This window comes from Carcharodon carcharias, chromosome 12 (genome assembly GCF_017639515.1).
Source record: "Carcharodon carcharias isolate sCarCar2 chromosome 12, sCarCar2.pri, whole genome shotgun sequence".
NCBI lineage: Eukaryota > Metazoa > Chordata > Chondrichthyes > Lamniformes > Lamnidae > Carcharodon > Carcharodon carcharias.
Window position 1 is genome coordinate 5,057,251 of NC_054478.1, and position 27,783 is coordinate 5,085,033.

A 27,783-nucleotide genomic window follows, 5' to 3' on the forward strand; every position below is an offset into this window, starting at 1 on the left:
ACAGACCATCCAAACTCAGTCTGAGATTATTGACCATCCAAATTCTGTCTGAGATTACAGACCATCCAAACTCAGTCTGAGATTACTGTCGATCCAAACTCAGTTTGAGATCACTGTCCATCCATACTCAGTCTGAGATCACTGACCATCCAAACTCAGTCTGAGATGACTGACCATTCAAACTCAGTCTGAAATCACTGACCGTCCACATTCAATCTGAGATCACTGACCATGCAAACTCAGTCGGATATACCTGTCCATACCAACTCAGTCTAAGATCACTGTCCATCCAAATTCAGTTATAGATCACTGTCCATCTAAACTGACCATTCAATGTGCATTTGAAGTCAATGTCCATCCAAACTCAGTCTGAGATCTCTGACCATCCAAACTCAGTCTGATATTACTGTCCATACAAACTCATTCTAAGATCACTGTCGATCCAAACTCAGTCAGAGATCACTGTCCATCTAAACTGACCATTCAATGTGCATCTGATGTCACTGTCAATCCAAACTCAGTCTGAAATCACTGACCATCCAAACTCAGTCTGAAATCACTGTCCATCCAATTTCAGTCTGAGATTACTCACCATCCAAATTCTGTCTGAGATTATTGTCGATCCAAACTCAACATAACATAATTGACCATCCAAAGTACATCTGATGTCACAGTCCTTCCAAACTCAGTCTGAGATGACTGACCATCCAAAGTCCATCTGAGATCACTGCCATGCAAATTCAGTCTATTATCACTGTCGATAAAAAACTGACCATTCAATGTGCATCTGCGGTCACTGTCCATCCAAAATAGTCTATGACCACTGTCCATCAAAAGTCAGTCTGAGATCACTGACCATCCAAACTCAGTCTGAGATTACTGACCATCCAAAATCAGTCTGAAATCACTGACCATCCAAATTCAATCTGATATTACTGTCCATCCAAATTCAGTCTGAGATTACTGACCATCCAAATTCAATCTGAGATTACTGACCATCCAAATTCAGTCTTGAGATTACTTTCCATCCAAACTCAGTCTGAAATCACTGCCCATCCAAACTCAGTCTGATATTACTGCCCATACAAACTCAATCTAATATCACTGACCATCCAAATTCAGTCTGAGATCACTGACCATACAACCTCAGTCTGAGATTACTGACCATCCAAACTCAGTCTGAGATTATTGACCATCCAAACTCAGTCTGAAGTCACTGTCCATCCAAACTCAATCTGAGATTGCTGACCATCCAAAGTCCATCTGAGATCACTATACATCCAAACTCAGTCTAAGATCACTGTCCATCCTAAATCCATCTGAGAGCACTGTCGATCCAAAATCAGTCAGAGATCACTGACCATTAAAACTCAGTCTGAGATCACTGTACATCAAAACTGACAGTTCAAAGTGCATCTGATGTCACTGTCCATCCAAACTCAGTCCTAGTTCTCTGACCATCCAAACTCAGTCTGAGAGTACAGACCATCCAATCTCAATCTGAGATTATTGACCATCCAATCTCTGTCTGAGATTACAGACCATCCAAACTCAGTTAGAGATCACTGTCCATCTAAACTGACCATTTACTGTGCATTTGATATCACTGTCCTTCCAAACTCAGTCTCAGATTACTGACCATCCAAAGTCCATCTGAGATCACTGTACATCCAAACTCAGTCTAAGATCACTGTCCATCCTAAGCCCATCTGAGAGCAGTGTCGATCCATGCTCAGTCAGAGATCACTGACAATCCAAACTCAGTCTGAGATCACTGTACATCTAAACTGACAATTCAGTGTGCATCTGATGTCACTGTCCATCCAAACTCAGTCTGACATCACAGACCATCCAAACTTAGTCTGAGATTACAGACCATCCAAACTCAGTCTGAGATTATTGACCATCCAAATTCTGTCTGAGATTACAGACCATCCAAACTCAGTCTGAGATTACTGTCGATCCAAACTCAGTTTGAGATCACTGTCCATCCATACTCAGTCTGAGATCACTGACCATCCAAACTCAGTCTGAGATGACTGACCATTCAAACTCAGTCTGAAATCACTGACGGTCCAAATTCAATCTGAGATCACTGACCATGCAAACTCAGTCGGATATACCTGTCCATACCAACTCAGTCTAAGATCACTGTCCATCCAAATTCAGTTATAGATCACTGTCCATCTAAACTGACCATTCAATGTGCATTTGATGTCAATGTCCATCCAAACTCAGTCTGAGATCTCTGACCATCCAAACTCAGTCTGATATTACTGTCCATACAAACTCATTCTAAGATCACTGTCGATCCAAACTCAGTCAGAGATCACTGTCCATCTAAACTGACCATTCAATGTGCATCTGATGTCACTGTCAATCCAAACTCAGTCTGAAATCACTGACCATCCAAACTCAGTCTGAAATCACTGTCCATCCAATTTCAGTCTGAGATTACTCACCATCCAAATTCTGTCTGAGATTATTGTCGATCCAAACTCAACATAACATAATTGACCATCCAAAGTACATCTGATGTCCCAGTCCATCCAAACTCAGTCTGAGATGACTGACCATCCAAAGTCCATCTGAGATCACTGCCATGCAAATTCAGTCTATTATCACTGTCGATAAAAACTGACCATTCAATGTGCATCTGCGGTCACTGTCCATCCAAAATAGTCTATGACCACTGTCCATCAAAGGTCAGTCTGAGATCACTGACCATCCAAACTCAGTCTGAGATTACTGACCATCCAAAATCAGTCTGAAATCACTGACCATCCAAATTCAATCTGATATTACTGTCCATCCAAATTCAGTCTGAGATTACTGACCATCCAAATTCAATCTGAGATTACTGACCATCCAAATTCAGTCTTGAGATTACTTTCCATCCAAACTCAGTCTGAAATCACTGCCCATCCAAACTCAGTCTGATATTACTGTCCATACAAACTCAATCTAATATCACTGACCATCCAAATTCAGTCTGAGATCACTGACCATACAACCTCAGTCTGAGATTACTGACCATCCAAACTCAGTCTGAGATTATTGACCATCCAAACTCAGTCTGAAGTCACTGTCCATCCAAACTCAATCTGAGATTGCTGACCATCCAAAGTCCATCTGAGATCACTATACATCCAAACTCAGTCTAAGATCACTGTCCATCCTAAATCCATCTGAGAGCACTGTCGATCCAAAATCAGTCAGAGATCACTGACCATTAAAACTCAGTCTGAGATCACTGTACATCAAAACTGACAGTTCAAAGTGCATCTGATGTCACTGTCCATCCAAACTCAGTCCTAGTTCTCTGACCATCCAAACTCAGTCTGAGAGTACAGACCATCCAATCTCAATCTGAGATTATTGACCATCCAATCTCTGTCTGAGATTACAGACCATCCAAACTCAGTTAGAGATCACTGGCCATCTAAACTGACCATTTACTGTGCATTTGATATCTCTGTCCTTCCAAACTCAGTCTGAGATCACTGACCATCCAAATTCAGTCTGAAATCACTGTCCATCCAAACTCAATCTGAGATTACTGACCATCCAAAGTCCATCTGAGATCACTGACCATCCAAACTCAGTCTGAGATTATTGACCATCCAAACTCAGTCTGAAGTCACTGTCCATCCAAACTCAATCTGAGATTGCTGACCATCGCAAGTCCATCTGAGATCACTGTACATCCAAACTCAGTGTAAGATCACTGTCCATACTAAGCCCATGTGAGAGCAGTGACGATCCATGCTCAGTCAGAGATCACTGACCATCCAAACTCAGTCTGAGATCACTGTACATCTAAACTGACAATTCAGTGTGCATCTGATGTCACTGTCCATCCAAAATAGTCTATGACCACTGTCCATCAAAAGTCAATCTGAGATCACTGACCATCCAAACTCAGTCTGAGATTACTGACCATCCAAAATCAGTCTGAAATCACTGACCATCCAAATTCAATCTGATATTACTGTCCATCCAAATTCAGTCTGAGATTACTGACCATCCAAATTCAATCTGAGATTACTGACCATCCAAATTAAGTCTTGAGATTACTTTCCATCCAAACTCAGTCTGAAATCACTGAGCATCCAAACTCAGTCTGAGATCACTGCCCATCCAAACTCAGTCTGATATTACTGTCCATACAAACTCAATCTAATATCACTGACCATCCAAATTCAGTCTGAGATCACTGACCATACAACCTCAGTCTGAGATTACTGACCATCCAAACTCAGTCTGAGATTATTGACCATCCAAACTCAGTCTGAAGTCACTGTCCATCCAAACTCAATCTGAGATTGCTGACCATCCAAAGTCCATCTGAGATCACTGTACATCCAAACTCAGTCTAAGATCACTGTCCATCCTAAATCCATCTGAGAGCACTGTCGATCCAAAATCAGTCAGAGATCACTGACCATTAAAACTCAGTCTGAGATCACTGTACATCAAAACTGACAGTTCAAAGTGCATCTGATGTCACTTTCCATCCAAACTCAGTCCTAGTTCTCTGACCATCCAAACTCAGTCTGAGAGTGCAGACCATCCAATCTCAATCTGAGATTATTGACCATCCAATCTCTGTCTGAGATTACAGACCATGCAAACTCAGTTAGAGATCACTGTCCATCTAAACTGAACATTTACTGTGCATTTGATATCACTGTCCTTCCAAACTCAGTCTGAGATCACTGACCATGCAAATTCAGTCTGAAATCAATGTCCATCCATACTCAATCTGAGATTACTGACCATCCAAAGTCCATCTGAGATCACTCTACATCCAAACTCAGTGTAAGATCACTGTCCATACTAAGCCCATCTGAGAGCAGTGACGATCCATGCTCAGTCAGAGAGCACTGACCATCCAAACTCAGTCTGAGATCACTGTACATCTAAACTGACAATTCAGTGTGCATCTGATGTCACTGTCCATCCAAACTCAGTCTGACATCACAGACCATCCAAACTCAGTCTGAGATTACAGACCATCCAAACTCAGTCTGAGATTATTGACCATCCAAATTCTGTCTGAGATTACAGAACATCCAAACTCAGTCTGAGATTACTGTCCATCCAAACTCAGTTTGAGATCACTGTCCATCCATACTCAGTCTGAGATCACTGACCATCCAAACTCAGTCTGAGATGACTGTCCATTCAAACTCAGTCTGAAATCACTGACCGTCCATTTCAATCTGAGATCACTGACCATCCAAACTCAGTCGGATATACCTGTCCATACTAACTCAGTCTAAGATCACTGTCCATCCAAACTCAGTTATAGATCACTGTCCATCTAAACTGACCATTCAATGTGCATTTGATGTCACTGTCCATCCAAACTCAGTCTGAGATATCTGACCATCCAAACTCAGTCTGATTTTACTGTCCATACAAACTGAGTCAAAGACCACTGTTCATCCAAACTCAGTCAGAGATCACTGTCCATTTAAACTGACCAATCAATGCGCATCTGATGACACGGGACAAACAAACCCAGTCTGAGATGACTGACATTCCAAAGTCCATCTGAGATCACTGTCCATTCAAACTCAGTCGAAGATCACTTGCCATACCAGCTCTGTCAGAGATCACAGTCCATCCAAACTGACCACTCCATATGCATCTGAGGTCACTGTCCATCCAAACTCAGTCTAATCTCACTGTCCATCCAAAGTCCATCTGAGAGCATTGTCGATCCAAACTCAGTCTGAGATCACTGACCATCCAAACTCAGTCTGAGATTACTGACAATCCAAACTACATCTGAGATAACTGTCCATCCAAACGCATTCTGAGATCACTGTCCATCCAAAGTCCATTTGAGATCACTGTCCATCCAAACTCAGTCTGAGATTACTGACCTTCCAAACTCAGTCTGAGATCACTGTCCATTTAAACCTACCATTCTATGTACATCTGATGTCACTGTACATCCAAACTCAGGCTGAGATCACTGACCATCCAAACTCATTCTGAGATTACTGAACTTCCAAACTCAGTCTGAGATTACTGTCCATCCATACGCAGTCTAAGATCACTGTCAATCCAAACTCATTCAGAGATCACTGTCCATCTAAACGAACCATTCGATCTGCATCTGATGTCACTGTCAATCCCAACTCAGTCTGAGATCACTGAACATCCAAACTCAGTCAGAGATCACTGACCATCCAAACTCAGTCTGAGAATACTGACTATCCAAACTCAGTCTGAGATTATTGACCATCCAAACTCAATCTGAAGTCACTGGCAATCCAAACTCAATCTGAGATTACTGACCATCCAAAGTCCAACTGAGATCACTGTACATCCAAACTCAGTCTAAGATCACTGTCCATCCTAAATCCATCTGAGAGCACTGTCGATCCAAAATCAGTCAGAGATCACTGACCATTAAAACTCAATCTGACATCACTGTACATCAAAACTGACAGTTCAAAGTGCATCTGATGTCACTGTCCATCCAAACTCAGTCCTAGTTCTCTGACCATCCAAACTCAGTCTGAGAGTACAGACCATCCAAACTCAATCTGAGATTATTGACCATCCAATCTCTGTCTGAGATTACAGACCATCCAAACTCAGTTAGAGATCACTGTCCATCTAAACTGACCATTTACTGTGCATTTGATATCACTGTCCTTCCAAACTCAGTCTGAGATTACTGACCATCCAAAGTCCATCTGAGATCACTGTACATCCAAACTCAGTCTAAGATCACTGTCCATCCTAAGCCCATCTGAGAGCAGTGTCGATCCATGCTCAGTCAGAGATCACTGACAATCCAAACTCAGTCTGAGATCACTGTACATCTAAACTGACAATTCAGTGTGCATCTGATGTCACTGTCCATCCAAACTCAGTCTGACATCACAGACCATCCAAACTTAGTCTGAGATTACAGACCATCCAAACTCAGTCTGAGATTACTGTCGATCCAAACTCAGTTTGAGATCACTGTCCATCCATACTCAGTCTGAGATCACTCACCATCCAAACTCAGTCTGAGATGACTGTCCATTCAAACTCAGTCTGAAATCACTGACAGTCCAAATTCAATCTGAGATCACTGACCATGCAAACTCAGTCGGATATACCTGTCCATACCAACTCAGTCTAAGATCACGGTCCATCCAAATTCAGTTGTAGATCACTGTCCATCTAAACTGACCATTCAATGTGCATTTGATGTCAATGTCCATCCAAACTCAGTCTGAGATCTCTGACCATCCAAACTCAGTCTGATATTACTGTCCATACAAACTCATTCTAAGATCACTGTCGATCCAAACTCAGTCAGAGATCACTGTCCATCTAAACTGACCATTCAATGTGCATCTGATGTCACTGTCAATCCAAACTCAGTCTGAAATCACTGTCCGTCCAATTTCAGTCTGAGATTACTGACCATCCAAAGTCAATCTGAGATCACTGACCATCCAAACTCAGTCTGAGATTATTGACCATCCAAACTCAGTCTGAAGTCACTGTCCATCCAAACTCAATCTGAGATTGCTGACCATCGAAAGTCCATCTGAGATCACTGTACATCCAAACTCAGTGTAAGATCAATGTCCATACTAAGCCCATCTGAGAGCAGTGACGATCCATGCTCAGTCAGAGATCACTGACCATCCAAACTCAGTCTGAGATCACTGTACATCTAAACTGACAATTCAGTGTGCATCTGATGTCACTGTCCATCCAAACTCAGTCTGACATCACAGACCATCCAAACTTAGTCTGAGATTACAGACCATCCAAACTCAGTCTGAGATTATTGACCATCCAAATTCTGTCTGAGATTATAGACCATCCAAACTCAGTCTGAGATTACTGTCGATCCAAACTCAGTTTGAGATCACTGTCCATCCATACTCAGTCTGAGATCACTGACCATCCAAACTCAGTCTGAGCTGACTGTCCATTCAAACTCAGTCTGAAATCACTGACCGTCCAAATTCAATCTGAGATCACTGACCATCCAATCTCAGTCGGATATACCTGTCCATACCAACTCAGTCTAAGATCACTGTCCATCCAAATTCAGTTATAGATCACTGTCCATCTAAACTGACCATTCAATGTGCATTTGATGTCAATGTCCATCCAAACTCAGTCTGAGATCTCTGACCATCCAAACTCAGTCTGATATTACTGTCCATACAAACTCATTCTAAGATCATTGTCGATCCAAGCTCTGTCAGAGATCACTGTCCATCTAAACTGACCATTCAATGTGCATCTGATGTCACTGTCAATCCAAACTCAGTCTGAAATCACTGACCATCCAAACTCAGTCTGAAATCACTGTCCATCCAATTTCAGTCTGAGATTACTCACCATCCAAATTCTGTCTGAAATTATTGTCGATCCAAACTCAACATAACATAATTGACCATCCAAAGTACATCTGATGTCACAGTCCATCCAAACTCAGTCTGAGATGACTGACCATCCAAAGTCCATCTGAGATCACTGCCATGCAAATTCAGTCTATTATCACTGTCGATAAAAAACTGACCATTCAATCTGCATCTGAGGTCACTGTCCATCCAAAATAGTCTATGACCACTGTCCATCAAAAGTCAGTCTGAGATCACTGACCATCCAAACTCAGTCTGAGATTACTGACCATCCAAAATCAGTCTGAAATCACTGACCATCCAAATTCAATCTGATATTACTGTCCATCCAAATTCAGTCTGAGATTACTGACCATCCGAATTCAATCTGAGATTACTGACCATCCAAATTAAGTCTTGAGATTACTTTCCATCCAAACTCAGTCTGAAATCACTGACCATCCAAACTCAGTCTGAGATCACTGCCCATCCAAACTCAGTCTGATATTACTGTCCATACAAACTCAATCTAATATCACTGACCATCCAAATTCAGTCTGAGATCACTGACCATACAACATCAGTCTGAGATTACTGACCATCCAAACTCAGTCTGAGATTATTGACCATCCAAACTCAGTCTGAAGTCACTGTCCATCCAAACTCAATCTGAGATTGCTGACCATCCAAAGTCCATCTGAGATCACTATACATCCAAAATCAGTCTAAGATCACTGTCCATCCTAAATCCATCTGAGAGCACTGTCGATCCAAAATCAGTCAGAGATCACTGACCATTAAAACTCAGTCTGAGATCACTGTACATCAAAACTGACAGTTCAAAGTGCATCTGATGTCACTGTCCATCCAAACTCAGTCCTAGTTCTCTGACCATCCAAACTCAGTCTGAGAGTACAGACCATCCAAACTCAATCTGAGATTATTGACCATCCAATCTCTGTCTGAGATTACAGACCATCCAAACTCAGTTAGAGATCACTGTCCATCTAAACTGACCATTTACTGTGCATTTGATATCTCTGTCCTTCCAAACTCAGTCTGAGATCACTGACCATCCAAATTCAGTCTGAAATCACTGACTATCCAAACTCAGTCTGAGATTATTGACCATCCAAACTCAGTCTGAAGTCACTGTCCATCCAAACTCAATCTGAGATTGCTGACCATCGAAAGTCCATCTGAGATCACTGTACATCCAAACTCAGTGTAAGATCACTGTCCATACTAAGCCCATCTGAGAGCAGTGACGATCCATGCTCAGTCAGAGATCACTGACCATCCAAACTCAGTCTGAGATCACTGTACATCTAAACTGACAATTCAGTGTGCATCTGATGTCACTGTCCATCCAAACTCAGTCTGACATCACAGACCATCCAAACTTAGTCTGAGATTACAGACCATCCAAACTCAGTCTGAGATTATTGACCATCCAAATTCTGTCTGAGATTATAGACCATCCAAACTCAGTCTGAGATTACTGTCGATCCAAACTCAGTTTGAGATCACTGTCCATCCATACTCAGTCTGAGATCACTGACCATCCAAACTCAGTCTGAGATGACTGTCCATTCAAACTCAGTCTGAAATCACTGACCGTGCAAATTCAATCTGAGATCACTGACCATCCAAACTCAGTCGGATATACCTGTCCATACCAACTCAGTCTAAGATCACTGTCCATCCAAATTCAGTTATAGATCACTGTCCATCTAAACTGACCATTCAATGTGCATTTGATGTCAATGTCCATCCAAACTCAGTCTGAGATCTCTGACCATCCAAACTCAGTCTGATATTACTGTCCATACAAACTCATTCTAAGATCATTGTCGATCCAAGCTCTGTCAGAGATCACCGTCCATCTAAACTGACCATTCAATGTGCATCTGATGTCACTGTCAATCCAAACTCAGTCTGAAATCACTGACCATCCAAACTCAGTCTGAAATCACTGTCCATCCAATTTCAGTCTGAGATTACTCACCATCCAAATTCTGTCTGAAATTATTGTCGATCCAAACTCAACATAACATAATTGACCATCCAAAGTACATCTGATGTCACAGTCCATCCAAACTCAGTCTGAGATGACTGACCATCCAAAGTCCATCTGAGATCACTGCCATGCAAATTCAGTCTATTATCACTGTCGATAAAAAACTGACCATTCAATCTGCATCTGAGGTCACTGTCCATCCAAAATAGTCTATGACCACTGTCCATCAAAAGTCAGTCTGAGATCACTGACCATCCAAACTCAGTCTGAGATTACTGACCATCCAAAATCAGTCTGAAATCACTGACCATCCAAATTCAATCTGATATTACTGTCCATCCAAATTCAGACTGAGATTACTGACCATCCGAATTCAATCTGAGATTACTGACCATCCAAATTAAGTCTTGAGAATACTTTCCATCCAAACTCAGTCTGAAATCACTGACCATCCAAACTCAGTCTGAGATCACTGCCCATCCAAACTCAGTCTGATATTACTGTCCATACAAACTCAATCTAATATCACTGACCATCCAAATTCAGTCTGAGATCACTGACCATACAACCTCAGTCTGAGATTACTGACCATCCAAACTCAGTCTGAGATTATTGACCATCCAAACTCAGTCTGAAGTCACTGTCCATTCAAACTCAATCTGAGATTACTGACCATCCAAAGTCCATCTGAGATCACTATACATCCAAACTCAGTCTAAGATCACTGTCCATCCTAAATCCATCTGAGAGCACTGTCGATCCAAAATCAGTCAGAGATCACTGACCATTAAAACTCAGTCTGAGATCACTGTACATCAAAACTGACAGTTCAAAGTGCATCTGATGTCACTGTCCATCCAAACTCAGTCCTAGTTCTCTGACCATCCAAACTCAGTCTGAGAGTACAGACCATCCAAACTCAATCTGAGATTATTGACCATCCAATCTCTGTCTGAGATTACGGACCATCCAAACTCAGTTAGAGATCACTGTCCATCTAAACTGACCATTTACTGTGCATTTGATATCTCTGTCCTTCCAAACTCAGTCTGAGATCACTGACCATCCAAATTCAGTCTGAAATCACTGTCCATCCAAACTCAATCTGAGATTACTGACCATCCAAAGTCCATCTGAGATCACTGACCATCCAAACTCAGACTGAGATTATTGACCATCCAAACTCAGTCTGAAGTCACTGTCCATCCAAACTCAATCTGAGATTGCTGACCACCGAACGTCCATCTGAGATCACTGTACATCCAAACTCAGTGTAAGATCACTGTCCATCCTAAGCCCATCTGAGAGCAGTGACGATCCATGCTCAGTCAGAGATCACTGACCATCCAAACTCAGTCTGAGATCACTGTACATCTAAACTGACAATTCAGTGTGCATCTGATGTCACTGTCCATCCAAACTCAGTCTGACAACACAGACCATCCAAACTCAGTCTGAGATTACAGACCATCCAAACTCAGTCTGAGATAATTGACCATCCAAATTCTGTCTGAGATTATAGAACATCCAAACTCAGTCTGAGATTACTGTCCATCCAAACTCAGTTTGAGATCACTGTCCATCCATACTCAGTCTGAGATCACTGACCATCCAAACTCAGTCTGAGATGACTGTCCATTCAAACTCAGTCTGAAATCACTGACCGTCCATTTCAATCTGAGATCACTGACCATCCAAACTCAGTCGGATATACCTGTCCATACTAACTCAGTCTAAGATCACTGTCCATCCAAACTCAGTTATAGATCACTGTCCATCTAAACTGACCATTCAATGTGCATTTGATGTCACTGTCCATCCAAACTCAGTCTGAGATATCTGACCATCCAAACTCAGTCTGATTTTACTGTCCATACAAACTGAGTCAAAGACCACTGTTCATCCAAACTCAGTCAGAGATCACTGTCCATTTAAACTGACCAATCAATGCGCATCTGATGACACGGGACAAACAAACCCAGTCTGAGATCACTGACATTCCAAAGTCCATCTGAGATCACTGTCCATTCAAACTCAGTCGAAGATCACTTGCCATACCAGCTCTGTCAGAGATCACAGTCCATCCAAACTGACCACTCCATATGCATCTGAGGTCACTGTCCATCCAAACTCAGTCTAATCTCACTGTCCATCCAAAGTCCATCTGAGAGCATTGTCGATCCAAACTCAGTCTGAGATCACTGACCATCCAAACTCAGTCTGAGATTACTGACCATCCAAACTACATCTGAGATAACTGTCCATCCAAACGCATTCTGAGATCACTGTCCATCCAAAGTCCATTTGAGATCACTGTCCATCCAAACTCAGTCTGAGATTACTGAACTTCCAAACTCAGTCTGATATTACTGTCCATACAAACTCAATCTATGATCACTACCGATACAAACTCATTCAGAGAAGACTGTCCATCGAAACTGACCATTCAATGGGCATCTGATGTCACTGTCCATCCAAACTCAGTCTGAGATTACTGAACATCCAAATTCAGTCTGAGATTACTCACCATCCAAACTCTGTCTGTGATTATTGTCGATCCAAACTCAGCATAAGATAATTGACCATCCAAAGTCCATCTGATGTCACAATCCATCCAAACTCAGTCTCAGATGACTGACCATCCAAAGTCCATCAGAGATCACTGCCATCCAAATTTAGTCTATTATCACTGTCGATACAAAACTGACCATTCAATGTGCATCTGAGGTCATTGTCCATTCAAACTTAGTCTATGACCACTGTCAATCCAAAGTCTATCTGAGATCACTGACCATCCAAACTCAGTCTGAGATTACTGACCATCCAAACTCAGTCCGAAATCACTGACCATCCAAACTCAGTCTGATATTACTGTCCATCCAAATTCAGTCTGAGATTATTGGCCTTCCAAATTCAGTCTGAGATTACTGACCATCCAAACTAAGTCTTGAGATTACTGTCCTTCCAAACTCAGTCTGAAATCACTGACCATCCAAACTCAGTCTAAGATCACTGACCATCCAAACTCAGTCTGATATTACTGTCCATACAAACTCAGTCTAAGATCACTGACCATCCAAACTCAGTCTGAGATCACGGACCATCCAAACTCAGTCTGAGATTACTGACCATCCAAACTCAGTCTGAAATCACTGTCCATCCAAACTCATTCTGAGACTACGGACTATCCAAAGTCCATCTGAGATCACTGTACATCCAAACTCAGTCTAAGATCACTGTCCACCCAAAGTCCATCTGAGAGCACTGTCGATCCAAACTCAGTCAGAGATCACTGACCATTAAAACTCAGTCTGAGATCACTGTACGTCAAAACTGACAGTTCAAAGTGCATCTGATGTCACTGTCCATCCAAACTCAGTCTGAGTTCTCTGACCATCCAAACTCAGTCTGAGAGCACAGACCCTCCAAAATCAATCTGAGATTATTGACCATCCAAAATCAGTCTGAGATGACTGACCATCCAAACTCAGTCTGAAATCACTGACCATCCAAACTCAGTCTGAGATTACTGTCCATCCAAACTCAGTCTAAGATCACTGTCGATCCAAACTCAGTCAGAGATCACTGTCCATCTAAACTTACCATTCTATGTACATCTGAGGTCACTGTCCATCCAAACTCAGTCTGAGATCACTGACCATCCAAACTCAGTCTGAGATTACTGAACATCCATACTCAGTCTGAGATTACTCACCATACAAACTCTGTCTGAGATTATTGTTGATCCAAACTCAGCATAAGATCATTGACCATCCAAAGTCCATCTGATGTCAATTTCCATCCAAACTCAGTCCTAGTTCTCTGACCATCCAAACTCAGTCTGAGAGTACAGACCATCCAAACTCAATCTGAGATTATTGACCATCCAATCTCTGTCTGAGATTACAGACCATCCAAACTCAGTTAGAGATCACTATCCATCTAAACTGACCATTTACTGTGCATTTGATATCACTGTCCTTCCAAACTCAGTCTGAGATCACTGACCATCCAAATTCAGTCTGAAATCACTGTCCATCCAAACTCAATCTGAGATTACTGACCATCCAAAGTCCATCTGAGATCACTGTACATCCAATCTCCATCTAAGATCACTTTCCATCCTAAGCCCATCTGAGAGCAGTGACGATCCATGCTCAGTCAGAGATCACTGACCATCCAAACTCAGTCTGAGATCACTGTACATCTAAACTGACAATTCAGTGTGCATCTGATGTCACTGTCCATCCAAACTCTGTCTGACATCACAGACCATCCAAACTCAGTCTGAGATTACAGACCATCCAAACTCAGTCTGAGATTATTGACCATCCAAATTCTGTCTGAGATTACAGAACATCCAAACTCAGTCTGAGATTACTGTCCATCCAAACTCAGTTTGAGATCACTGTCCATCCATACTCAGTCTGAGATCACTGACCATCCAAACTCACTCTGAGATGACTGTCCATTCAAACTAAGTCTGAAATCACTGACCGTCCAAATTCAATCTGAGATCACTGACCATCCAAACTCAGTCGGATATACCTGTCCATACCAACTCAGTCTAAGATCACTGTCCATCCAAACTCAGTTATAGATCACTGTCCATCTAAACTGACCATTCAATGTGCATTTGATGTCACTGTCCATCCAAACTCAGTCTGAGATATCTGACCATCCAAAGTCAGTCTGATATTACTGTCCATACAAACTGAGTCAAAGACCACTGTTCATCCAAACTCAGTCAGAGATCACTGTCCATTTAAACTGACCAATCAATGCACATCTGATGACACGGAACATACAAACTCAGTCTGAGATCACTGACATTCCAAAGTCCATCTGAGATCACTGTCCATCCAAACTCAGTCTAAGATCACTTTCCATACCAGCTATGTCAGAGATCACAGTTCATCCAAACTGAAAATTCCATATGCATCTGAGGTCACTGTCCATCCAAACTCAGTCTAATCTCACTGTCCATCCAAAGTCCATCTGAGAGAATTGTCGATACAAACTCAGTCTGAGATCACTGACCATCCAAACTCAGTCTGAGATTACTGACCATCCAAACTCAGTCTGAAATCACTGACCATCCAAACTCAGTCTGAGATCACTGCCCATCCAAACTCAGTCTGATATTACTGTCCATACAAACTCAATCTAATATCACTGACCATCCAAATTCAGTCTGAGATCACTGACCATACAACCTCAGTCTGAGATTACTGACCATCCAAACTCAGTCTGAGATTATTGACCATCCAAACTCAGTCTGAGGTCACTTTCCATCCAAACTCAATCTGAGATCACTGACCATCCAAAGTCCATCTGAGATCACTGTACATCCAAACTCGGTCTAAGATCACTGTCCATCCTAAATCCATCTGAGAACACTGTCGATCCAAAATCAGTCAGAGATCACTGACCATTAAAACTCAGTCTGAGATCACTGAGATCAATCTGAGATTATTGACCATCCAATCTCTGTCTGAGATTACAGACCATCCAAACACAGTTAGAGATCACTGTCCATCTAAACTGACCATTTACTTTGCATTTGATATCACTGTCCTTCCAAACTCAGTCTGAGATCACTGACCATTCAAATTCAGTCTGAAATCACTGTCCATCCAAACTCAGTCTAAGATCACTGTCCATCCTAAGCCCATCTGAGAGCAGTGTCGATCCATGCTCAGTCAGAGATCACTGACCATCCAAACTCAGTCTGAGATCACTGTACATCTAAACTGACAATTCAGTGTGCATCTGATGTCACTGTCCATCCAAACTCAGTCTGACAACACAGACCATCCAAACTCAGTCTGAGATTACAGACCATCCAAACTCAGTCTGAGATTATTGACCATCCAAATTCTGTCTGAGAATACAGACCATCCAAACTCAGTCTGAGATTACTGTCCATCCAAACTCAGTTTGAGGTCACTGTCCATCCATACTCAGTCTGAGATGACTGACCATCCAAACTCAGTCTGAGATGACTGTCCATTCAAACTAATTCTGAAATCACTGACCATCCAAATTCAATCTGAGATCACTGACCATCCAATCTCAGTCGGATATACCTGTCCATACCAACTCAGTCTAAGATCACTGTCAATCCAAACTCATTTATAGATCACTGTCCATCTAAACTGACCATTCAATGTGCATTTGATGTCACTGTCCATCCAAACTCAGTCTGAGATATCAGACCATCAAACTCAGTCTGATATTACTGTCCATACAAACTCATTCTAAGATCACTGTCGATCCAAACTCAGTTAGAGATCACTGTCCATCTAAACTGACCATTCAATGTGCATCTGATGTCACTGTCAATCCAAACTCAGTCTGAAATCACTGACCATCCAAACTCAGTCTGAAATCACTGTCCATCCAAATTCAGTCTGAGATTACTCACCATCCAAATTCTGTCTGAGATTATTGTCGATCCAAACTCAACATAACATAATTGACCATCCAAAGTACATCTGATGTCACAGTCCTTCCAAACTCAGTCTGAGATGACTGACCATCCAAAGTCCATCTAAGATCACTGCCATGCAAATTCAGTCTATTATCACTGTCGATAAAAAACTGACTATTCAATGTGCATCTGCGGTCACTGTCCATCCAAAATAGTCTCTGACCACTGTCCATCAAAAGTCAGTTTGAGATCACTGACCATCCAAATTCAGTCTGAGATTACTGACCATCCAAAATCAGTCTGAAATCACTGACCATCCAAATTCAATCTGACATTACTGTCCATCCAAATTCAGTCTGAGATTACTGACCATCCGAATTCAATCTGAGATTACTGACCATCCAAATTAAGTCTTGAGATTACTTTCCATCCAAACTCAGTCTGAAATCACTGACCATCCAAAATCAGTCTGATATTACTGTCCATACAAACTCAATCTAATATCACTGACCATCCAAATTCATTCTGAGATCACTGACCATACAACCTCAGTCTGAGTTTACTGACCGTCCAAACTCAGTCTGAGATTATTGACCATCCAAACTCAGTCTGAAGTCACTGACCATCCAAACTCAATCTGAGATTACTGACCATCCAAAGTCCATCTGAGATCACTGTACATCCAAACTCAGTCTAAGATCACTGTCCATCCTAAATCCATCTGAGAGCACTGTCGATCCAAAATCAGTCAGAGATCACTGACCATTAAAACTCAGTCTGAGTTCACTGTACATCAAATCTGACAGTTCAAAGTGCATCTGATGTCACTGTCCATCCAAACTCAGTCCTAGTTCTCTGACCATCCAAACTCAGTCTGAGAGTACAGACCATCCAAACTCAATCTGAGATTATTGACCATCCAATCTCTGTCTGAGATTACAGACCATCCAAACTCAGTTAGAGATCACTGTCCATCTAAACTGACCATTTACTGTGCATTTGATATCACTGTCCTTCCAAACTCAGTCTGAGATCACTGACCATCCAAATTCAGTCTGAAATCAATGTCCATCCAAACTCAATCTGAGATTACTGACCATCCAAAGTCCATCTGAGATCATTCTACATCCAAACTCAGTCTAAGATCACTATCCATCCTAAGCCCATCTGAGAGCAGTGACGATCCATGCTCAGTCAGAGATCACTGACCATCCAAACTCAGTCTGAGATCACTGTACATCTAAACTGACAATTCAGTGTGCATCTGATGTCACTGTCCATTCAATCTCAGTCTGACATCACAGACCATCCAAACTCAGTCTGAGATTACAGACCATCCAAACTCAGTCTGAGATTATTGACCATCCAAATTCTGTCTGAGATTACAGAACATCCAAACTCAGTCTGAGATTACTGTCCATCCAAACTCAGTTTGAGATCACTGTCCATCCATACTCAGTCTGAGATCACTGACCATCCAAACTCAGTCTGAGATGACTGTCCATTCAAACTCAGTCTGAAATCACTGACCGTCCAAATTCAATCTGAGATCACTGACCATCCACACTCAGTCGGATATACCTGTCCATACCAACTCAGTCTAAGATCACTGTCCATCCAAACTCAGTTATAGATCACTGTCCATCTAAACTGACCATTCAATGTGCATTTGATGTCACTGTCCATCCAAACTCAGTCTGAGATATCTGACCATCCAAACTCAGTCTGATATTACTGTCCATACAAACTGAGTCAAAGACCACTGTTCATCCAAACTCAGTCAAAGATCACTGTCCATTTAAACTGACCAATGAATGCACATCTGATGACACGGAACATACAAACTCAGTCTGAGATCACTGACATTCCAAAGTCCATCTGAGATCACTGTCGATCAAAACTCAGTATAAGATCACTTTCCATACCAGCTCTGTCAGAGATCACAGTCCATCCAAACTGACCATTCCATATGCATCTGAGGTCACTGTCCATGCAAACTCAGTCTAATCTCACTGTCCATCCAAAGTCCATCTGAGAGCATTGTCGATCCAAACTCAGTCTGATATTACTGTCCATACAAACTCAATCTAAGATCACTACCGATCCAAACTCATTCAGAGAAGACTGTCCATCGAAACTGACCATTCAATGGGCATCTGATGTCACTGTCCATCCAAACTCTGTCTGAGATCACTGTCCATCCAAACTCAGTCTAAGATCACTTTCCATACCAGTCCTGTCAGTGATCACAGTCCATCCAAACTGACCATTCCATATGCACCTGAGGTCACTGTCCATCCAAACTCAGTCTAATCTCACTGTCCATACAAAGTCCATCTGAGAGCATTGTTGATCCAAACGCAGTCTGAGATCACTGTCCATCCAAAGTCCATTGGAGATGACTGTCCATCCAAAATCAGTCTGAGATTACTGACCATCCAAACTCAGTCTGATATTACTGTCCATACAAACTCATTCCAAGATCACTGTCGATCCAAACTCATTCAGAGATCACTGTCCATCTAAACTGACCATTCAATGTGCATCTAATGTCACTGTCAATCCAAACTCAGTCTGAAATCACTGTCCATCCAAATTCAGTCTGAGATTACTCACCATCCAAATTCTGTCTGAGATTATTGTCGATCCAAACTCAACATAACATAATTGACCATCCAAAGTACATCTGATGTCACAGTCCATCCAAACTCAGTCTGAGATGACTGACCATCCAAAGTCCATCTGACATCACTGCCATGCAAATTCAGTTTATTATCACTGTCGATAAAAAACTGACCATTCAATGTGCATCTGAGGTCACTGTCCATCCAAACTAAGTCTATGACCACTGTCCATCAAAAGTCAGTTTGAGATAACTGACCATCCAAACTCAGTCTGATATTACTGACCATCCAAAATCAGTCTGAAATCACTGACCATCCAAATTCAATCTGATATTACGGTCCATCCAAATTCAGTCTGAGATTACTGACCATCCAAATTCAGTTTGAGATTACTGACCATCCAACTTAAGTCTTCAGGTTACTCTCCATCCAAACTCAGTCTGAAATCACTGACCATCCAAACTCAGTCTGAGATCACTGCCAATCCAAACTCAGTCTGATATTACTGTCCATACAAACTCAATCTTATATCACTGACCATCTAAATTCAGTCTGAGATTACTGACCATCCAAACTCAGTATGAGATTATTGAACATCCAAACTCAGTCTGAAGTCACTGTCCATCCAAACTCAGTCTGAGATTACTGACCATCCAAAGTCCACCTGAGATCACTGTACATCCAAACTCAGTCTAAGATCACTGTCCATCCTAAGTCCATCTGAGAGCACTGTCGATCCAAAATCAGTCAGAGATCACTGACCATTAAAACTCAATCTGAGATCACTGTACATCAAAACTGACAATTCAAAGTGCATCTTATGTCACTGTCCATCCAAACTCAGTCTGAGTTCTCTGACCATCCAAACTCAGTCTGAGAGTACTGACCATCCAAACTCAATCTGAGATTATTGACCATCCAATCTCTGTCTGAGATTACAGACCATCCAAACTCAGTTAGATATCACTTTCCATTTAAACTGACCATTTACTGAGCATTTGAAGTCACTGTCCTTCCAAACTCAGTCTGAGATCACTGACCATCCAAATTCAGTCTGAAATCACTGTCCATCCAAACTCAATCTGAGATTACTGACCATCCAAAGTCCATCTGAGATCACTGTACATCCAAACTCAGTCTAAGATCACTGTCCATCCTAAGCCCATCTGAGAGCAGTGTCGATCCATGCTCAGTCAGAAATCACTGACCATCCAAACTCAGTCTGAGATCACTATTCATTTAAACTGACAATTCAGTGTGCATCTGATGTCACTGTCCATCCAAACTCAGTCTGACATCACAGACCATCCAAACTCAGTCTGAGATTACAGACCATCCAAACTCAGTCTGAGATTACTGAACATCCATACTCAGTCTGAGATTACTCACGATACAAACTCTGTCTGAGATTATTGTTGATCCAAACTCAGCATAAGATAATTGACCATCCAAAGTAGATCTGATGTCACTTTCCACCCAAACTCAGTCTGAGATTAATGACCATCCAAAGTCCATCTGAGATCATTGCCAATCCAAAATCAGTCTAATATCACTGTCCATTCAAAATTTACCATTCAATGTGCATCTGAGGTCACTGTCCAACCAAACTCAGTCTAATCTCACTGTCCATCCAAAGTCCATCTGAGAACATTGTCGATCCAAACTCAGTCTGAGATCATTGACAATCCAAACTCAGTCTGAGATTTCTGACCAACCAAACTCATTCTGAATTCACTGCCCATCCAAACTCAGTCTGAGATAAATGTCCATTCAAACTCAGTCTGAAATTACTGTCCATCCAAACGCAGTCTGAGATCACTGTCCATCCAAAGTCCATTTGAGATTACTGTCCATCCAAACTCAGTCTGAGATTACTGACCATCCAAACTAAGTCTGATATTACTGTCCATAAAAACTCAGTCTAAGATCACTGTCGATTCAAACTCATTCAGAGATCACTGTCCATCTAAACTGACCATTCGATGTACATCTGATGTCACTGTCCATTCAAACTCTGTCTGAGATCACTAACCGTCCAAACTCAGTCTGAGATTACTGAATATCCAAACACAGTCTGAGATTACTAACCATCCAAACTCTGTTTGAGATTATTGTTGATCCAAACTCAGCATAAGTTTATTGACCATCCAAAGTCCATCTGATATCACTGTCCAAGCAAACTCAGTCTGAGATTACTGACCATCCAAATCCATTTGAGATCACTGCCCATCCAATTTCAGTCTAATATCACTGTCCATTCAAAATTTACCACTCAATGTGCATCTGAGGTCACTGTCCATCCAAAGTCAGTCTAATCTCACTGTCCATCCAAAGTCCATCTGAGAGCATTGTCGATCCAAACTCAGTCTGAGTTCACTGATCATCCATACTCAGTCTGAGATTTCTTACCATCCAAACTCAGTCTGAAATCTCCGCCCATCCAAACTCAGTCTGAGATCACTGACCATCCAAACTCAGTCTGAGATTACTGAACATCCAAACTCAGTCTGAGATTACTCACCATCCAAACTCTGTCTGAGATTATTGTCGATCCAAACTCAGCATAAGATAATTGACCATCCAAAGTCCATCTGATGTCACTGTCCATCCAAACTCAGTCTGAGATGACTGACCATCCAAAGTCCATCTGAGATCACTGGCATCCAAATTTAGTCTATTATCAATGTCGATAAAAAACTGACCATTCAATGTGCATCTGAGGTAACTCTCCATCCAAACTCAATCTGACATCACTGACCATCCAAACTCAGTCTGAGATCTCTGTACATCAAAACTCTGTCTGAGATTACAGACCATCCAAACGCAGTCTGAGATTACTGTCCATCCAAACTCAGTCTGAGATCACTGACCATCCAAACTAAGTCTAAGATCACTGTCCATCCAAACTCAGTCAGAGATCACTGTCCATTTAAACTGACCATTCAATGTGCATCTGTGATCACTGACCATCCAAACTCAGTCTGAGATGACTGTCCATTCAAACTCAGTCTGAAATCACTGACCAACCAAACTCAGTCTAAGATCACTGACCATCCAAGCTCAGTCTGATATACCTGTCCCTACCAACTCAGTCTAAGATCACTGTCCATCCAAACTCAGTTAGAGATCACTGTTCATTTAAACTGACCATTCATTGTTCCTCTGATGTTACTGACCATGCAAACTCAGTCTGAGATCACTGACCATCCAAAGTCCATCCGATATGACTGTCCATCCAAACTCATTCTAAGATCACGTTCCATACCAGCTCTGTCAGAGATAACAGTCCATCCAAACTGACCATTCCATATGCATCTGAGGTCACTGCCCATCCAAACTCAGTCTAATCTCACTGTCCATCCAAAGTCCATCTGAGAGCATTGTCGATCCAAACTCAGTCTGAGATCACTGACCATCCAAACTCAGTCTGAGATTACTGACCATCCAAACTCAGTCTGATATTACTGTCCATACAAACTCAGTCTAAGATCACTGTCGATAAAAACTCATTCAGAGATCACTGTCCATCTAAACTGACCATTCAATGAGCATCTGATTTCACTGTCCATCCAAACTCAGTCTGAGATCACTGACCATCCAAACTCAGTCTGAGAACAATGACGATCCAAACTCAGTCTGAAATTACTGACCATCCAAACTCTTCTGAGATTACTGACCATCCAAACTCAGTCTGAAATCACTGTCCTTCCAAACTCATTCTGAGATTACTGACCATCCAAAGTCCTTCTGAGATCACTGTACATCCAACTCAGTCTAAGATCGCTGTCCATCCAAAGCCAATCTGAGAGCACTGTCGATCCAAACTCAGTCAGAGATCACTGACCATCCAAACTCAGTCCGAGATCACTGTACATCAAAGCTGACAATTCAATGTGCATCTGTTGTCACTGCCCATCCAAACTCACTCTGACATCACTGACCATCCAAACTCATTCTGAGATTACAGACCATCCAAACTCAGTCTGAGATTATTGACCATCCAAACTCTGTCTGAGATCACTGTCCGTCCAAACTCAGTCTAAGATCACTTTCCATACCAGCCCTGTCAGTGATCACAGTCCATCCAAACTGACCATTCCATATGCACCTGAGGTCACTGTCCATCCAAACTCAGTCTAATCTCACTGTCCATACAAAGTCCATCTGAGAGCATTGTTGATCCAAACGCAGTCTGAGATCACTGTCCATCCAAAGTCCATTTGAGATGACTGTCCATCCAAACTCAGTCTGAGATTACTGACCATCCAAACTCAGTCTGATATTACTGTCCATACAAACTCATTCCAAGATCACTGTCAATCCAAACTCATTCAGAGATCACTGTCCATCTAAACTGACCATTCAATGTGCATCTAACGTCACTGTCAATCCAAACTCAGTCTGAAATCACTGTCCATCCAAATTCAGTCTGAGATTACTCACCATCCAAATTCTGTCTGAGATTATTGTCGATCCAAACTCAACATAACATAATTGACCATCCAAAGTCCATCTGATGTCACAGTCCATCCAAACTCAGTCTGAGATGACTGACCATCCAAAGTCCATCTGACATCACTGCCATGCAAATTCAGTTTATTATCACTGTCGATAAAAAACTGACCATTCAATGTGCATCTGAGGTCACTGTCCATCCAAACTAAGTCTATGACCACTGTCCATCAAAAGTCAGTTTGAGATAACTGACCATCCAAACTCAGTCTGAGATTACTGACCATCCAAAATCAGTCTGAAATCACTGACCATCCAAATTCAATCTGATATTACGGTCCATCCAAATTCAGTCTGAGATTACTGACCATCCAAATTCAGTTTGAGATTACTGACCATCCAACTTAAGTCTTCAGGTTACTCTCCATCCAAACTCAGTCTGAAATCACTGACCATCCAAACTCAGTCTGAGATCACTGCCAATCCAAACTCAGTCTGATATTACTGTCCATACAAACTCAATCTTATATCACTGACCATCTAAATTCAGTCTGAGATTACTGACCATCCAAACTCAGTATGAGATTATTGAACATCCAAACTCAGTCTGAAGTCACTGTCCATCCAAACTCAGTCTGAGATTACTGACCATCCAAAGTCCACCTGAGATCACTGTACATCCAAACTCAGTCTAAGATCACTGTCCATCCTAAGTCCATCTGAGAGCACTGTCGATCCAAAATCAGTCAGAGATCACTGACCATTAAAACTCAATCTGAGATCACTGTACATCAAAACTGACAATTCAAAGTTCATCTGATGTCACTGTCCATCCAAACTCAGTCTGAGTTCTCTGACCATCCAAACTCAGTCTGAGAGTACTGACCATCCAAACTCAATCTGAGATTATTGACCATCCAATCTCTGTCTGAGATTACAGACCATCCAAACTCAGTTAGATATCACTTTCCATTTAAACTGACCATTTACTGAGCATTTGATGTCACTGTCCTTCCAAACTCAGTCTGAGATCACTGACCATCCAAATTCAGTCTGAAATCACTGTCCATCCAAACTCAATCTGAGATTACTGACCATCCAAAGTCCATCTGAGATCACTGTACATCCAAACTCAGTCTAAGATCACTGTCCATCCTAAGCCCATCTGAGAGCAGTGTCGATCCATGCTCAGTCAGAAATCACTGACCATCCAAACTCAGTCTGAGATCACTATTCATTTAAACTGACAATTCAGTGTGCATCTGATGTCACTGTCCATCCAAACTCAGTCTGACATCACAGACCATCCAAACTCAGTCTGAGATTACAGACCATCCAAACTCAGTCTGAGATTATTGACCATCCAAATTCTGTCTGAGATTACAGACCATCCAAACTCAGTCTGAGATTACTGTCGATCCAAACTCAGTTTGAGATCACTGTCCATCCATACTCAGTCTGAGATCACTGACCATCCAAACTCAGTCTGAGATGACTGTCCATTCAAACTCAGTCTGAAATCACTGACCATCCAAACTCAGTCGGATATACCTGTCCATACCAACTCAGTCTAAGATCACTGTCCATCCAAATTCAGTTATAGATCACTGTCCATCTAAACTGACCATTCAATGTGCATTTGATGTCAATGTCCATCCAAACTCAGTCTGAGATCTCTGACCATCCAAACTCAGTCTGATATTACTGTCCATACAAACTCATTCTAAGATCATTGTCGATCCAAGCTCTGTCAGAGATCACTGTCCATCTAAACTGACCATTCAATGTGCATCTGATGTCACTGTCAATCCAAACTCAGTCTGAAATCACTGACCATCCAAACTCAGTCTGAAATCACTGTCCATCCAATTTCAGTCTGAGATTACTCACCATCCAAATTCTGTCTGAAATTATTGTCGATCCAAACTCAACATAACATAATTGACCATCCAAAGTACATCTGATGTCACAGTCCATCCAAACTCAGTCTGAGATGACTGACCATCCAAAGTCCATCTGAGATCACTGCCATGCAAATTCAGTCTATTATCACTGTCGATAAAAAACTGACCATTCAATCTGCATCTGAGGTCACTGTCCATCCAAAATAGTCTATGACCACTGTCCATCAAAAGTCAGTCTGAGATCACTGACCATCCAAACTCAGTCTGAGATTACTGACCATCCAAAATCAGTCTGAAATCACTGACCATCCAAATTCAATCTGATATTACTGTCCATCCAAATTCAGTCTGAGATTACTGACCATCCGAATTCAATCTGAGATTACTGACCATCCAAATTAAGTCTTGAGATTACATTCCATCCAAACTCAGTCTGAAATCACTGACCATCCAAACTCAGTCTGAGATCACTGCCCATCCAAACTCAGTCTGATATTACTGTCCATACAAACTCAATCTAATATCACTGACCATCCAAATTCAGTCTGAGATCACTGACCATACAACCTCAGTCTGAGATTACTGACCATCCAAACTCAGTCTGAGATTATTGACCATCCAAACTCAGTCTGAAGTCACTGTCCATTCAAACTCAATCTGAGATTACTGACCATCCAAAGTCCATCTGAGATCACTATACATCCAAACTCAGTCTAAGATCACTGTCCATCCTAAATCCATCTGAGAGCACTGTCGATCCAAAATCAGTCAGAGATCACTGACCATTAAAACTCAGTCTGAGATCACTGTACATCAAATCTGACAGTTCAAAGTGCATCTGATGTCACTGTCCATCCAAACTCAGTCCTAGTTCTCTGACCATCCAAACTCAGTCTGAGAGTACAGACCATCCAAACTCAATCTGAGATTATTGACCATCCAATCTCTGTCTGAGATTACAGACCATCCAAACTCAGTTAGAGATCACTGTCCATCTAAACTGACCATTTACTGTGCATTTGATATCTCTGTCCTTCCAAACTCAGTCTGAGATCACTGACCATCCAAATTCAGTCTGAAATCACTGTCCATCCAAACTCAATCTGAGATTACTGACCATCCAAAGTCCATCTGAGATCACTGACCATCCAAACTCAGACTGAGATTATTGACCATCCAAACTCAGTCTGAAGTCACTGTCCATCCAAACTCAATCTGAGATTGCTGACCATCGAACGTCCATCTGAGATCACTGTACATCCAAACTCAGTGTAAGATCACTGTCCATCCTAAGCCCATCTGAGAGCAGTGACGATCCATGCTCAGTCAGAGATCACTGACCATCCAAACTCAGTCTGAGATCACTGTACATCTAAACTGACAATTCAGTGTGCATCTGATGTCACTGTCCATCCAAACTCAGTCTGACATCACAGACCATCCAAACTCAGTCTGAGATTACAGACCATCCAAACTCAGTCTGAGATTATTGACCATCCAAATTCTGTCTGAGATTACAGAACATCCAAACTCAGTCTGAGATTACTGTCCATCCAAACTCAGTTTGAGATCACTGTCCATCCATACTCAGTCTGAGATCACTGACCTTCCAAACTCAGTCTGAGATGACTGTCCATTCAAACTCAGTCTGAAATCACTGACCGTCCATTTCAATCTGAGATCACTGACCATCCAAACTCAGTCGGATATACCTGTCCATACTAACTCAGTCTAAGATCACTGTCCATCCAAACTCAGTTATAGATCACTGTCCATCTAAACTGACCATTCAATGTGCATTTGATGTCACTGTCCATCCAAACTCAGTCTGAGATATCTGACCATCCAAACTCAGTCTGATTTTACTGTCCATACAAACTGAGTCAAAGACCACTGTTCATCCAAACTCAGTCAGAGATCACTGTCCATTTAAACTGACCAATCAATGCGCATCTGATGACACGGGACAAAC